General features: G+C 40.4%; 1 protein-coding gene across 1 annotated transcript in view; it reads right to left on the minus strand.

Moving 5' to 3' along the window:
• dysc (dyschronic) overlaps nt 1-9,339 on the minus strand; it is a 550,335-nt gene extending 540,996 nt beyond the window's left edge. Inside the window, exons 1-2 of the mRNA XM_065219616.1 lie at nt 9,309-9,339; nt 8,294-9,239 (exon numbers count right to left, since the gene is read on the minus strand). The gene's annotated coding sequence lies outside the window, so the exon portion shown is untranslated. The remainder of the gene's footprint in view (nt 1-8,293; nt 9,240-9,308) is intronic.
• Nucleotides 9,340-13,431: the final 4,092 nt, after the last annotated feature.

Raw genomic sequence — 13,431 nt, forward strand, 5'->3', positions numbered from 1 at the left:
AGTACTGAAAGTATGAAAAGTAGTTCAGATTCCAAAGTACTGTGCTTACCGGGACCTAGTGGAATTATTAAAATTCCCGAAGGAACCAACAACACCGTACAAGGACCACAGACCACGTTTTAGCAACCCCCAGGATCTAAAGGTTCTGTGGGGTCCAAACAAAATGCTTACAACTCTCCTAGAACCCCTCATACAGTACCACACTCCAAAACTGGTCTGAACAAGGGTCACAAAGCGAACATTTTACATACAAATAAGTACATTTCAAATTACATACAAAATTACATACAATAGTACGAACAACAGGAATAGCTATGGAAACAATAGTCAAAACAACAACAACAACAACAACAATATCAAATTTATTCAAATAAACTTACATCATGCAAAGGTAGCTACAGCTGTACTTTGTTAATGTTGCCTTGATTCAGGAGCCATGGACGAATAACTTAGAGTATTGAGAATACCTACACAGTCTGGTAAGTCGATATATGACAAAAATCAGCTAGCACCAAGAGCAGCCATCCTCGTCAATGTCAAAACTAGTTTCTTACCAATAACGGAATATATCAAAAGAGATATTGTTGCAATTTCAGTGGCGGTTCCAACTCCGCGTGGAGTGAAGAAAATGTATGTGGCTTCCGCTTACTTTCCAGGAGATGACGAGGAGATTCCTCCAACTGATGAAGACTTTATCTTTTATCGTAAAAGGAACAACAAACCGTTTATTATCGGTTGTGATGCGAAAGCTCACCATACAGTATGGAGTAGCACTGATGTAAATAATCGGTGTGAGTCACTTTTAGAATATATTATTAATAACAATATTGATATTTGCAACAAAGGCTGTGAACCAACCATTATTAATTCAAATATAAAAGAAGTTCTTGATCTGACTCTACGTGGTGCCAGCTTATCAGAAAACATTACAAATTGGTATGTATCGGATGAAATATCCTAGTCTTACCACAGACAAATATTGTTCGAATATCAGGCAAACGAATTAAAAAAAGAGATTTTTCAGAATCCCAGGAAAACTGGGATTTATACTGTACAAATTTAATAAAAAAAAGTTTGAATTCCGAAAAAAGGTAGCTTTACTATAATTAGGAAACTAGAAGATGCTTCGGTGCAAGTATCAAGTTTTTATTAAACATGCATTTCATGCTAGTTGTCCAGTTACTGAGCGTTCAAATGATAGAGACGTATCTTGGTGGAACAAACGTTTACAAAAACTCAGAAAGAAAGCACGAAAATTGTTCAGTAACGCAAAAAATACAATGTAATGGGATCAATATAGAAGTGCCCTAACCGAATATAAAAAAGAAATAAGAAGATCAAAAAGAATGGACTGGCGGCTTACATGTGAAAACATTGAAAACACTCCTGTAGTTGCAAGACTGCAAAAAGTCCTTTCCAAAGATCATTCAAATGGTTTAGGAACTCTCAAAAGGGAAAACAATTGCTTTAATTCCGATGGAACTGAAACACAGGAAGAAATGATGCAAACACATTTCCCATGTTCAGTACTTATAAGCAAAAATAATTTACCAACCTTACATAGTGGACAATACTGATCAAATCAATTCCAAGATAAATGCTTAGGATGAATCTAGCATAAATAAGTCCAATGCTGGTTTATTAAAATTTACATATGATGAAAAAAAACCATAGCCGATGAAATGTTTACTAGTTCTAAAGTAGAATGGGCCATAAATGCATTTGAACCATTCAAATCTCCAGGCAGGGGTGGAATATTTCCTGGCTTTCTTCAAAAAAGTAATGGGATAAAGTCTGGAACGCACAAAAATTGGTCAACTTCAAATTGGTGTATTTCTGTTAAAAATGCATAACAAAAAACCTGAAATGCTGCATCTGGAAGTTGAGTGTATATTCAATGATTGCTATGATGAGTTTTCACAGTTTGCTCTGGAACAGCGTGTCAAAATTTTGCTCGCGCAGCAAGAGAATCCGACGTTCTCACACGCCAAGTTGGCAAAATTGCTGGATGTGGCCAAATCGACCGTGACAAACTATTTAAGTGTTCGGAGCCTCCCTTAGTTCAGTCGGTAAAGGCGCAGCTACAAAGCAAGACCATGCTGGAGGTGGCTGGGTTCAATTCCCGGTCCGGTCTAGGAATTTTTCGGGTTGGAAAATTTCTAGACTTCCCTGGGCATAGAAGTATGATTGGACTTGCCACACAATTATACCAATGCAAAAATGGTACAGGCATCGAAAGCTCTCAATTAATAACTGTGGAAGTGCATCTAGAACACTAAGTTGAGAGCACGCAATAAGCTAATATGCGATATGCAATAAGCTTGAAATGCGAAGAAGAAGAAGAAGAAGAAGAAGAAGAAGAATAAGAAGAAGAAGAAGAAGAAGAAGAAGAAGAAGAAGAAGGGAGTGTCTGTCGACCGCCAGGAAGCCTGGAAGCGGCGACAATCGTAACGACGAAGAAGGTGGCGGTGAAATATAAGTGGAATCCTAACCTCTCCATCCGGGACGTCGCTGGCAAGCTCAATGTCTCCCATACTACTGTGCAGCGGGCCAAGAAACGAGCCGGATTGTCGACGTTTAAGAAGGTGAAGGTGGCGGCGAAACTTATGTGAAGTCGGATTTCAAGCAGCTTCCGGGACAGGAGTTTTATACCGCATCAGGAAAAGGGAAGGTGGCTGAAATTTTCAAAACCATCAAACTATCGAAGTTCCCGAAAAAAAATGTCTCGTCTGGCAGGCCATATGCACGTGTGATCTAAAAAGCGGCATTTTCATTATTACGGGAACCATCAATCAAGAGATCTACGTCCAGAAGTGCCTGGAAAAGCGGCTGCTACCATTCCTAAAGCAACATAATATACCTGTGCTGTACTGGCCGGACTTGGCGAGCTGCCACTATGGGAAAAAGGCAATCGAGTGGTACGATGCGAACAACGTGGTTGTGGTACCCAAAGACCACAACCGGAACAACAGCCCAGAACTCCGCCCTATCGAACGGTATTAGGCCTTGGTCAAACGGAATCTCAAAAAACTAATAAATCCATGGAAAACGAGCAGCAGTTTAAATATAACTGGCGTTCGGTGGCGAATAAGGTCGATGAGACCACTGTGCAAAATTTAATAGAAGGGGTTAAGTGGAAGGCACGGCAGTTTAGATTTGGCAAACCAAAAGAATAAACAAACATTTTTTCCTTTAAATATATGAATTGAACTACCAAAAGAAAAATAAAAAGATTTTTGTGATATGAATTTTAACTGCGAGAAACGATTTTTTTGTCGACCAATTTTTGCGCGTTCCAGTCTTTACTTACTTCATCTCTTACTAGTGAAATTTCGGCCATAAATTACACAATTGCATGGTGCAAGTCAGAAGAATTGAGCATAAATCCTCAAAAACACATATTATCCCTTTCACAAAAAGAAGAAACATAAAACTAACTGGTCTTCACATGGAAAGGACATAACCTGAAGTCAAATATCTATGAGTTACCATTGATTATAAACTTAACTGGAACCAACACTTAAACCATATGTAAAGCAACAAATACACTATGGATAAGTTAAAGAACCTTTTGAAATAAATGGGGACTGAGGCCAGGAATTATCCATTAGATATACACGGCTATAATACGACCCAGAATTACATATGCCTCATTAGTATGGTGTCCAAAAACTAAGGAAAAGTGTGCAATAAACAAACTAGAAAAGTTGCTACGGTATCTACAACAGGTGCGATGCGTAGCACACCTACGAAAGTCTTAGATGCGATACTAAATCTTCTTCCACTACACCAATTTGTGCAATTAGACGCCGAAACGTTGTAACCGTTTTTCCACTGTTCTTTGAGAATGCTTCAAACGCAGTGGCTTATGCGCCACTCTCGAGTTTGAGAGACCACTGGTCGTGTTTATTTAAGGTTGCCCGACTTAGCTATTGTGGCAGGAGAGCAAATCTCTAGGGTTTTCCGAACGGTTTCGAGGTGAATTCAAACGCAAAGTGAACTAAAAATGATTGCAACCGAAAACGAATGCAAAGCGGAACGTAACGCAGAAGTCACCCGGTAGACTGATTTACCACAGGGATCTTGAACGTAAATGAATGTAAAAAGGTAAGCTATGTTGAACTCATTTTATGTATATTGTCCTTCTTTTCTTAATCATTGTGTGTGAGTGTGTGTGTTGTATTGAGTGTTCATGGCCATGAATGGAACATACCTGCGCAGGGTTTTACTGATGGGCTGGCAGCTGACAGTGCGGCAAGCGGGGGGCGCACGGATACTGTGCGATGTTTTAACGGTGTAGCGATGGTTTCGTTCGTAACGAAAGGGATGCCATGCAGCAGGGATGTAGCGTCGACGGTGGATGCTCACGAAAACGAGGGCCGAACTAAAGGTGCGGGGGAGGTTGTCGGTGGATGTCGGTACTCTACCAGATCATCCGTTCAAGGTAGCCAACGTGCTCCTAGTGGCCTTCACGTACTCTGATTCCGTTACGCAACCACTATGGAACGGAATGAAACTACCCCGTCAGGAATCGCAAGGCAGGCCAACGGAGAAACCTTTCGCCCCGTTTGACTGCCAGAAACTGGCGGGCCACAGAGCAGTCACACCGGAAGTACACCACGTGTACAGAAGCCAGGTAAATGGCCAAGGGATTGCCTACGGGTTTCTAGCCCGTATAAAAAGCGACCGATGGACGCTCGCTGTCCAACGGGAATTAAGTTTTAGAAAAAGAATATAATAAAATGGAATTCAATAATTTTTACCTTTTGTAATAAATGTACAATGCACAAGGGCAGAGTTTTCGCCTTTGTGATTGTAACACGCCAAAACTATTGTTATAAAACAAAAAAAGGAAACAATTAAATTTAGTTCACTTCACCACATTTGAATTAAATTAACTAAATCACTATATAATTTAGTGCAAAGGAATTTAATTTAAACATCTGATTAATTTTAAACGCACCTTTAATTAGAAAAAAAAACTTGGAAAAATCACTTGACTAACTTCTGCTCTCTAGCCGACAATGATTGAAAGTGAACGATAAATTAATTTTAAAGACCTCTCGACCCCTCAAATTATCCGAATCATCATGTTTGACACATACCACGATTCATTGAATCATTTTGGACAAGTTGACCTATTGGCCATCTATTGATTCAACCATGAACTAAAAAAAACCTATTGCATTGGAAACGGTAATTATATTCAAATTTAAAAAATGCTATAACATTATAGCATGCGATGGATTGGATTTTTAGAATCGAAAAGGGATTTTTGAATGTTTATCTTAAATTGGGAAAAGTTCTTAACAAAAGAAATGCTTTATTTACAAAATAATATAAAAATATATTACGAACTAACGGAGAACGTTACAACGTGCGCACTAAGACTTAAGCGAACTAAAACCTTGTTTGAAGGGAACATTAAAGGGCACTTAGGGGTAAGAGGGGCGTGAACAGGTGGGGCATAGTGAGCATCCCATGCACCAGCTTGCACTTCCGGCCGTTCGGAACAAATTGGTTGGTGGTAGGATCAATATCATCATTCCAGTTGATTTGTTTCATGCAGCTAGAGATCCAGGGCCAAACTACGGAATGCTCACTATGCCCCATCTGTTCACTATTCCTCTCCTCCCCCTACATATATTAAAACAAATTCGAATCAATCCATCAGTTAACAGTCAGTAATGATTGGATGGAAACAAAATTCAGTTTTAGTCGATTGTTCAATTGTTACTACCAAACCGCTCTCTATGGAGTGCGGGAGGACCACAAATTCGCCCAGGATCAGTTGTATTATTTACTGACGGATCAAAACAAAATAATAAAGTGGGAGCTGGTGTGACAGGTCTTGGTGTTAATATGTCAGTTTGTATGGGTGGATGGCCAACCGTTTTCAGGCTGAAATTCAAGCCATACTAGAATGCACTATTGTATGTTTAAAAAGAAAATATAAACATGCAAATCTATGTATCTTTTCTGATATCCAAGCAGCTTTGAATGCTTCAAAATCATTTACATGTACTTCCAAATTACTTCAACCGTTGTCTAATAACAATACAGAAAACCTCTACTGGGTGCCAGGACACTGTGGAGTAGAAGGATATGAAAAGGCAGATGAACTAGCCAGGCAAGGATCATCTAAACAATTGCTAGGACCTGAACCATTCTGTGGGGTCTCTCCAAGCTCCATCAAGATGGAATTAAGGAACTGGAAAACGATGATGATAGATTGTAATTGGAATCATACTGTTACAGCCCGACAATCAAGAAAGTTTGTGATGCCAAATGCATCAAACACAAAAAAAAAACTCTATAGCCTCTCAAAGAAAGACTTACCTAGGACTAATAACAGGGCACTGTCCAGCCAAATATCACCTCAGACTAATTAAAAAAAAAGTCGATGATGATATTAGTTGGTTTTGTAACGAGATAACAGAAACCTCCGAACATTTTTTGTGCAACTGTGCAGCACTTCTTTACAGAATGGCCAAGTTCTTTGATAAAGGATTGCTACAGCCTTTTGAAGTATGATGTTTATCTCCTAGTAGGCATGGTAGTGCGTTTCATACGACACATAATTCTTTGCTGGGAATATACCGTTGATGGTTACTTCTAATAGTAGTTTTTCACCCTAATAATTTCAACAAAAAATCGGGAAATATACTACAATAGATCAAATAAATGGTCGCAGTGGTAATGTACCCAACAGGAAAAACAATGCGTCAGACCTGACATCTGTTATGCTGTTGGACATGTGGGAAAATACCAGCTATGCCCCAGCGATAGCAACTGGCAAGCTCTGAAGAAGATTGTTTGATACTTGAACGAGACCAAGTCATCGAGATTGTTGTTTCGCCGCGATCATGACGCATCAGTGTTGACCAGATATGCAGATGCAGATTGAGGTTCAGGTAGCAGCGTTCGAAAAACAATAATCGGATACCTTTTCAACGTCTACGGCTGTACCGTCAGATGGGCAAGCAGAAAACAACAAACTGTGGCAATGTCATCAAGCGAGGCTGAGTACGTGGTAGTAAGCGCTGCGGCATCCGAAGGAATCTGGCTAAAGGGCATCTTAGATGTACTGCAAGCTGAATAACCATTCACAATATACGATGACAACAATGGATGTATTGAAGAGGCAATCAATACTGAATGTAAACGTGCTAAGCACATTGATATAAAGCACCACTTTTTGGCGGACCATGTGATGGCTGGAACTTTTTGTGTGGAACCAATAGGAACCTATGAACAGTTAGCAAATACATTCACAAAGGCACTCGAAGCTGGACGATTCCGTGAAATGAGGTCCCTAATAGAATTGGCTGAAGTTCAAGATCGAAGTAATCAGGAGACACTATCCTAGTAACCTGTTTTTGAAGATATCAACTAGTGCAAACCTTTACTCATGCGTTATCAAACTCTCGTCCTGTACAGACTCAAAATATAGTTCTTCCTTCATTCAAACCACTGTTATATATTTAAGACAGTTATATCGACATACTCATATAAATTAAATTTTTCGTAAAAACTACATGCTGCGTCAAATAGGGGAAATGGCTCTAATGTTGGCCTATGGATCTAAGATTGGGCTAAAAATCTGCTATTTATCAATTGTATCTAGATGAACGCGTCATTGGGACGGTACTAATGGATATTTTTGGTTGCTATTGAAAATTTAGTCTATTACTGAATTTATGTAATTTGGGGGATACTTAGGCCGACATTACATACATTTTCCCTATATTGTTAATTATTTTTTTCTGTATTGCTTATAAGAAGAGCTTTATATTTTCCGAAAAAAGCATTAAGCCAAGAAGTCAAATAAAAAAAAATTGGGACTGAAAGTGTGTGTCCGTTATATAACTGGAACAGTCCTTAGGAACTGTACACAACTGTCGAAGCACCACTTCCACTCAATCAAAACTGAATTTGAGCTAAGCGGTACAGATCCACTTAAAATAGGTCGTCATATGTACGAAGGAAAGGCCGATGAAGCAATCTTTTTAACATTAAAGTGAGAGTGTTGTCTGAAATTAAAATAAGCAATTTAAAATGGTGACTTTAAATGCGCATGATACCGATTCATTAAAAAATTGCATAAATTTAGTTGCATAATTTGCAAACCGTACCTTTACTGTTCCTAAAAAGTGATCCCCTACCCACCACTTCTGTTTTCCGAAGGTCTAAATTATCTGCAGAGCTTCCACCAATGTCTGCTCTGAAAACTTATTCCAACTGTGCGCTGCGGAAAATTTCACAACAAGAAATAACCCAAGTTAGTTCTTACCTTCTCAGCACGCCTCTCCGTGCTACTGACCGTTCTCAGTCGGGATTATGACAAATGACCACTTTTTCCACGCGGCATAATCCTTCCGTTCACGGTTCCACCCTCGAGTCGAGGTTTTCCACTACACATCCTTCCTCTCCGTAAACTTCTTCGTTTTCCTCCTTTTCCGAATAAAAGAGCTCCACTCGATTACACCACGTTACAATCACGCGCACTCTCTCTCTCTCTCTCTGGTAGCTCAACGCAAAATTCCTTCACCAGCACCAGCAAGTCGCGACACGGATCTTCCAACCACCTCTTCCCACCCAGTCAGTGTGTTACTTGACCCAGGTGCTTCGTTTTTCTTTTTTTCAAAAGGTCTTCGCCAATCGACCTCAGCACTTTGCGGGGCCACTTTTATTTCGTCGATTTTTTGCACCCCCCCCACCAATTATGACGAACAACTACTGTTCTTGCTCCTCCGTAGTGCCGTGCCTTCTTCCATCCGACCGCACCACTACAGCAGTATGTACGAAATACCGTGAAAATTTTCTACCTCTCTTCTTTGCTTGCGTTTCACTCCGTTCTCACTCTTCGTTTCACTTCAAGAAAGGCAGATTTTTTCTTATTACTTTAATTTAATTAACCTCATTTTCGCATGTACGCGATTTTCTTCTCGCCTGTGTCGCGTGGTGCGAATTGCTTAAAAAAAAACTCCTTCTCGATTGTTCAAAATCCGATATCCGTCAGGATTAACCAATTAGCCAAGGAAATCCTTATCGATGCTGCTGCTGCTGCTGCTGCTGCTGCAACATAATTCAAGGGAGCGGTCCTTGACACCCTTTTTGCTCCGTCCATTTCCCGGAGCCAGGTGGGATCGATGCAAGTTCCCTGCTCATCTTGTCGAGATTCACATTTTCATCCGAAGAAACCTTTTCAACCGTAATCCGCTACCATTTTGAAGCCACTATCACAAGAAAAAGAAAAAAAATTACACTTTTGATGGAAAAACCTCTCAGCAGAAAAGGATACGCACAAATCCAGCACGGTGCGTTTGTGTCTTTCCCGTAGGACATTTCACCTCGAACTGTGCGAGCAGAATTCCATGATGGCTGACGGTGGTTTTTCCTTCGCGGTGGGAAAATCGGAGAAACTACCGTGCTGAAAAGTTCAAGCTCCGAGCGGTGGGAGGATCCTCTCTCTCTCTCTCTCGCTCGGGAAATTCATGGAGAATGGAGAGAGAACTGTCAAATGTTCGAGTGCGAAAACAAGAGAGATGCCAGGATTCTACGAGTTTGTTATTGTTATCGCATCTGAGCTTTGAAGCACCCACAACCACCCACTGACGGATGGACTGACACATTGAAGGGGGGTTATCTAGCGAGGGAAATGTTTTGACAATCGGTGCTACCAACCGATGGAAAATGAAAATGGGATATTTATAACGTTATCACATACAAATAGAAGGGAGACGTTTGGGCTGTTGCTAAAGCTTTAAAGGTACTGTTTTCTACAAGCTTTTTCCCGCAAATTTGGGTAGTGAAATACAGAGGCTGGACTTTGAATACTCACCCGATCGCAACATTTCTAAGAGATCTCCAGATGAATTCTGGTTTGGTCATGGTCTAGTAGGCTGTGATTTGAATTTCTAGGCTACTCTTATAATTTTTTTTTATAATGCGTTTATTTTTCCAGGCTCATTTGCCGTAGCTTTGCGGAGCCGATATTCATTGTTTAGATTACAAAGTTTCTTAAAACTAACGTTAGTAAAGCGGGGGCCGAATACTCGCGGCTATCTCGAGGTTAGGGGTAACAAATTTTAACAAATGGATGGCAGGGTAGGGATTGAGAACACAAGGTTTGGAGAGCAATGTGCTTTTTATCTCGAACTATGCGACCAACTGATGAAAAAGACAAACATGGGGGTACACCGATGGGCAGCTAACAACTTGGGGGAACACAAGATGACACTAACTACTAAATCCTCAGATCGATCCGTTTTAAAAACACATAAATTAAATTAAAATATTCGAGATCTCGGCTCGCCAAGATGTCTCTAACGGGCCGCAAAGGTTGTTTTCCTCGGGCCCTGAGGGATGCGGATAACTCGGATCTAACAACACAATGTAGGGTGCATGACCAAAGCACGTGGTCGATATCGTGATAGCCACAACCACAAGCGCACAAATTGCTGCCTGCGAGCCCGATTCGGAAGAAATGCGAGTCTAACGAGTAGTGATTGGACATGAGCCTTGATATGACACGTATAAAGTCACGGCTCATGTCCAATCCTTTGAACCATGGCTTGTTCGACACCTGTGGGAGAATAGAATGTAACCATCTTCCCAGATCACTCTCATTCCATTTTTGTTGCCAGTTGGTGAGGACGTGCTGACGGGTAATTGAGAAAAATTCCGCAAAGGCGATTTGTCGATCAAAAATATCGCCTTCCATAGCGCCCACCTTAGCTAGCGAGTCCGCTTTCTCATTACCCGGAATTGAGCAATGAGATGGGACCCAAACTAAGGTGATAGTATAGGAGCAGTTAGCTAAAGTACTCAATTTAGCTCGGATTCCGGTCAGGAAATACGAGGAGTGCTTCATCGGCCTCATTGATCGAATAGCCTCCAATGAGCTAAGGCTATCAGTAAAAATATAATATATTGATCAGATGGTAGTGAGGCAATTTGCTCTACTGCGTAAAATATGGCTGCTAGTTCCGCAACGTATACGGAACAGGGTTTTTGCAGTTGATATGAGGCGCTATGAAATTTCTTGAATACTCCAAATCCAGTGGAAGCGTTTATAGTTGACCCATCTGTGAAAAAAACTCTTATTGTTACTAACATGGTGGTACTTGTTTGCAAAAATTAAGGGAACAACCATCGACCGATGGTGATCTGGTATTCCACGGATTTCTTGCAACATGGTCAGATCAAAATTAATTTACAGAGGAACTATAAAAGTCTTGGAGGCAAACACGAAGCTCTTATAATTTAAATCTTAAAACAATTTGCATTATTTTTTTTTGCTTCGGACTACGTCTTTGTGGACTATACTGGGGTGCAAATAAAAAAATTCTGTGATAAAATAGTGTAGTAAAAGTAATAGTAAAATTACGTTTATTTCTGTTGATAATGATAGTACATTGATTAAATATTTTTATTGATTAGCCTACCTGGCTCTTCATCTTTGTTTTATTGGAAATTCTAATATAATATTTCAATTTAATTTTACAGAATACTGTATTCCTGTTTCCTGGGTGTTGTTTTGTTTGAATTGAAAAAGTGATAACCTACCTAGCTACAAGTATAACTTAACCTTACGTGCAAGATCACGTATGATCTGATGATCTGAGTTCAGTTAGGTGTCTCTGAAACTTTCCAGGATAAATACTCTCCGTTCTTCTTATTCCAGCCGGGAGGTGGATCACAGGATCATCATAAGGATCTTGTTCTGGATCCTTTGTAGTTTAAGATGATGGCAATTGGAACAACTCTCCCAGATTGGTATACCAAACTCAATAACAGGTAGAATTAGTTCTCTATAGACAGCAAGCTTATTTTCCAGGGATAAGGTGGACTTCCTGTTTATAAAGGATGTCCCACATCTAATTGCATCACGGAAAACGCTGTTGAAAATTACCTAGTTGACCGATCCTTTTCAAACTTTCAGACAATAAAATATAACCCATAAGCAAGCTTTTGGTACATTTATTTCATTCAACTTCAATACCATAACCGTACGCTCGCACCTTACGCTTAACTCATTAGTTTCTGTACAAAATCTGGCTGGAGCTTCTTCTGTACGGAAACCCACTTTTTCTTCATGTCTTCCTCAGATTTGACCTCCTTGGGATGCTCCCGTAGTGTCTGCTTCATAGTAGCCCAGTATTTTTCGATGGGCTTTAGTTCCGCTGCGTTGGGGGGGGGGGGATGAAGGGGTTCATGTCCTTAGGTACGAAAGTGACCCTGTTGGCATTTGAATAATGGCACAAAGCTAGATCCGACCACAAGATCGTAGGGCCCTCGTGTTGCTTCAACAGAGGAAGCAGACGCTTCTAGAGACACTCCGTTTGCCACATGAGCAGATCGCTTGCCAAATCATGTATTTCTTGGCAAACTTTGAAAGTTTCTGCTTCCTTACTTCCTTCAGAACATCAAACTTGTGCTGGACGGTGAAAAACAGTAACACCGGACGCTGCCGAAAGTCCGCCTTGACGTAAGTCTCATCATCCATGATGAGACGATGAGGCTTCGTCAGCATCTTGGTGTACAGTTTCTGGGCCCGTGACTTTCCCACCGTATTTTGCCGTTCGTCACGATTTGGAGCTTTCTGCACTGTGTACGTATGCAATCCCTCCCGGTTTTTGGCTCTCTGAACGAAAAACTTGGACAGATTCAACTTTTTGGCCACATCCCTGACCGAAGCATTGGGATTCCGCTTAAACGCTCTCACGACACGCTTGTGATCCTGATCACTAATAGAACATCCATTCTGACCGCATTTCTCCTTCCGTTCGATGCTCAGAGTTTCGTAGTAACGTTTAAACACACAACTCACCGTTTACTGCATGTTGTTTTCCGATGTCCCGATGAGAGAGTTGAGGTTTATCCAGGTGCTTGCGCAAAATCAATTCACGACGTTGCTTTTCGGGTGACGCCATTTATTCCAACTTTCGAAAAACTGACAGCGATAAAAATACATTGTAAACAATACACACTAAACTACTTCTACCCAAATTTTCAAGAGAAAATACCCTATGAGTAATTTTCTACAACGTTTTTTTTTTTTTGTTATGCAATTTGATGTGGGACGCTCTTCTAGGGAATACAGTGATCTTATCAAGATGTTGAACTTGGTGTTAGTTTTTGTTGAGTGTAGGAAAGTCCTAACCCTGTCGTGTCGATCAACCTGGCCGAACCCACTCAGCAATCGAGCACAGCGTTGCCAGATATACCGATTTCCAAACTAGATATCGATAAACAGATAAGGTTCCTCAGAATACCGATTTTTAAGATTTTAGACCGATTTATACCGTTTTTTTTTTTATAATCAAAATAATTATTGCCTGTTTGCGCTCGGAGAAATTTTTTGTGAGAGACTTGTATCTTTTTGAATACCTCATATTTTTTGAGCCTTCAAAACTCTAAACAATC

This window comes from Ochlerotatus camptorhynchus, unplaced genomic scaffold (assembly GCF_037179485.1).
Source record: "Ochlerotatus camptorhynchus isolate MF236.1 unplaced genomic scaffold, CSIRO-AGI_Acam_v1.1 ptg000107l, whole genome shotgun sequence".
NCBI classification, from domain to species: Eukaryota; Metazoa; Arthropoda; class Insecta; order Diptera; family Culicidae; genus Ochlerotatus; species Ochlerotatus camptorhynchus.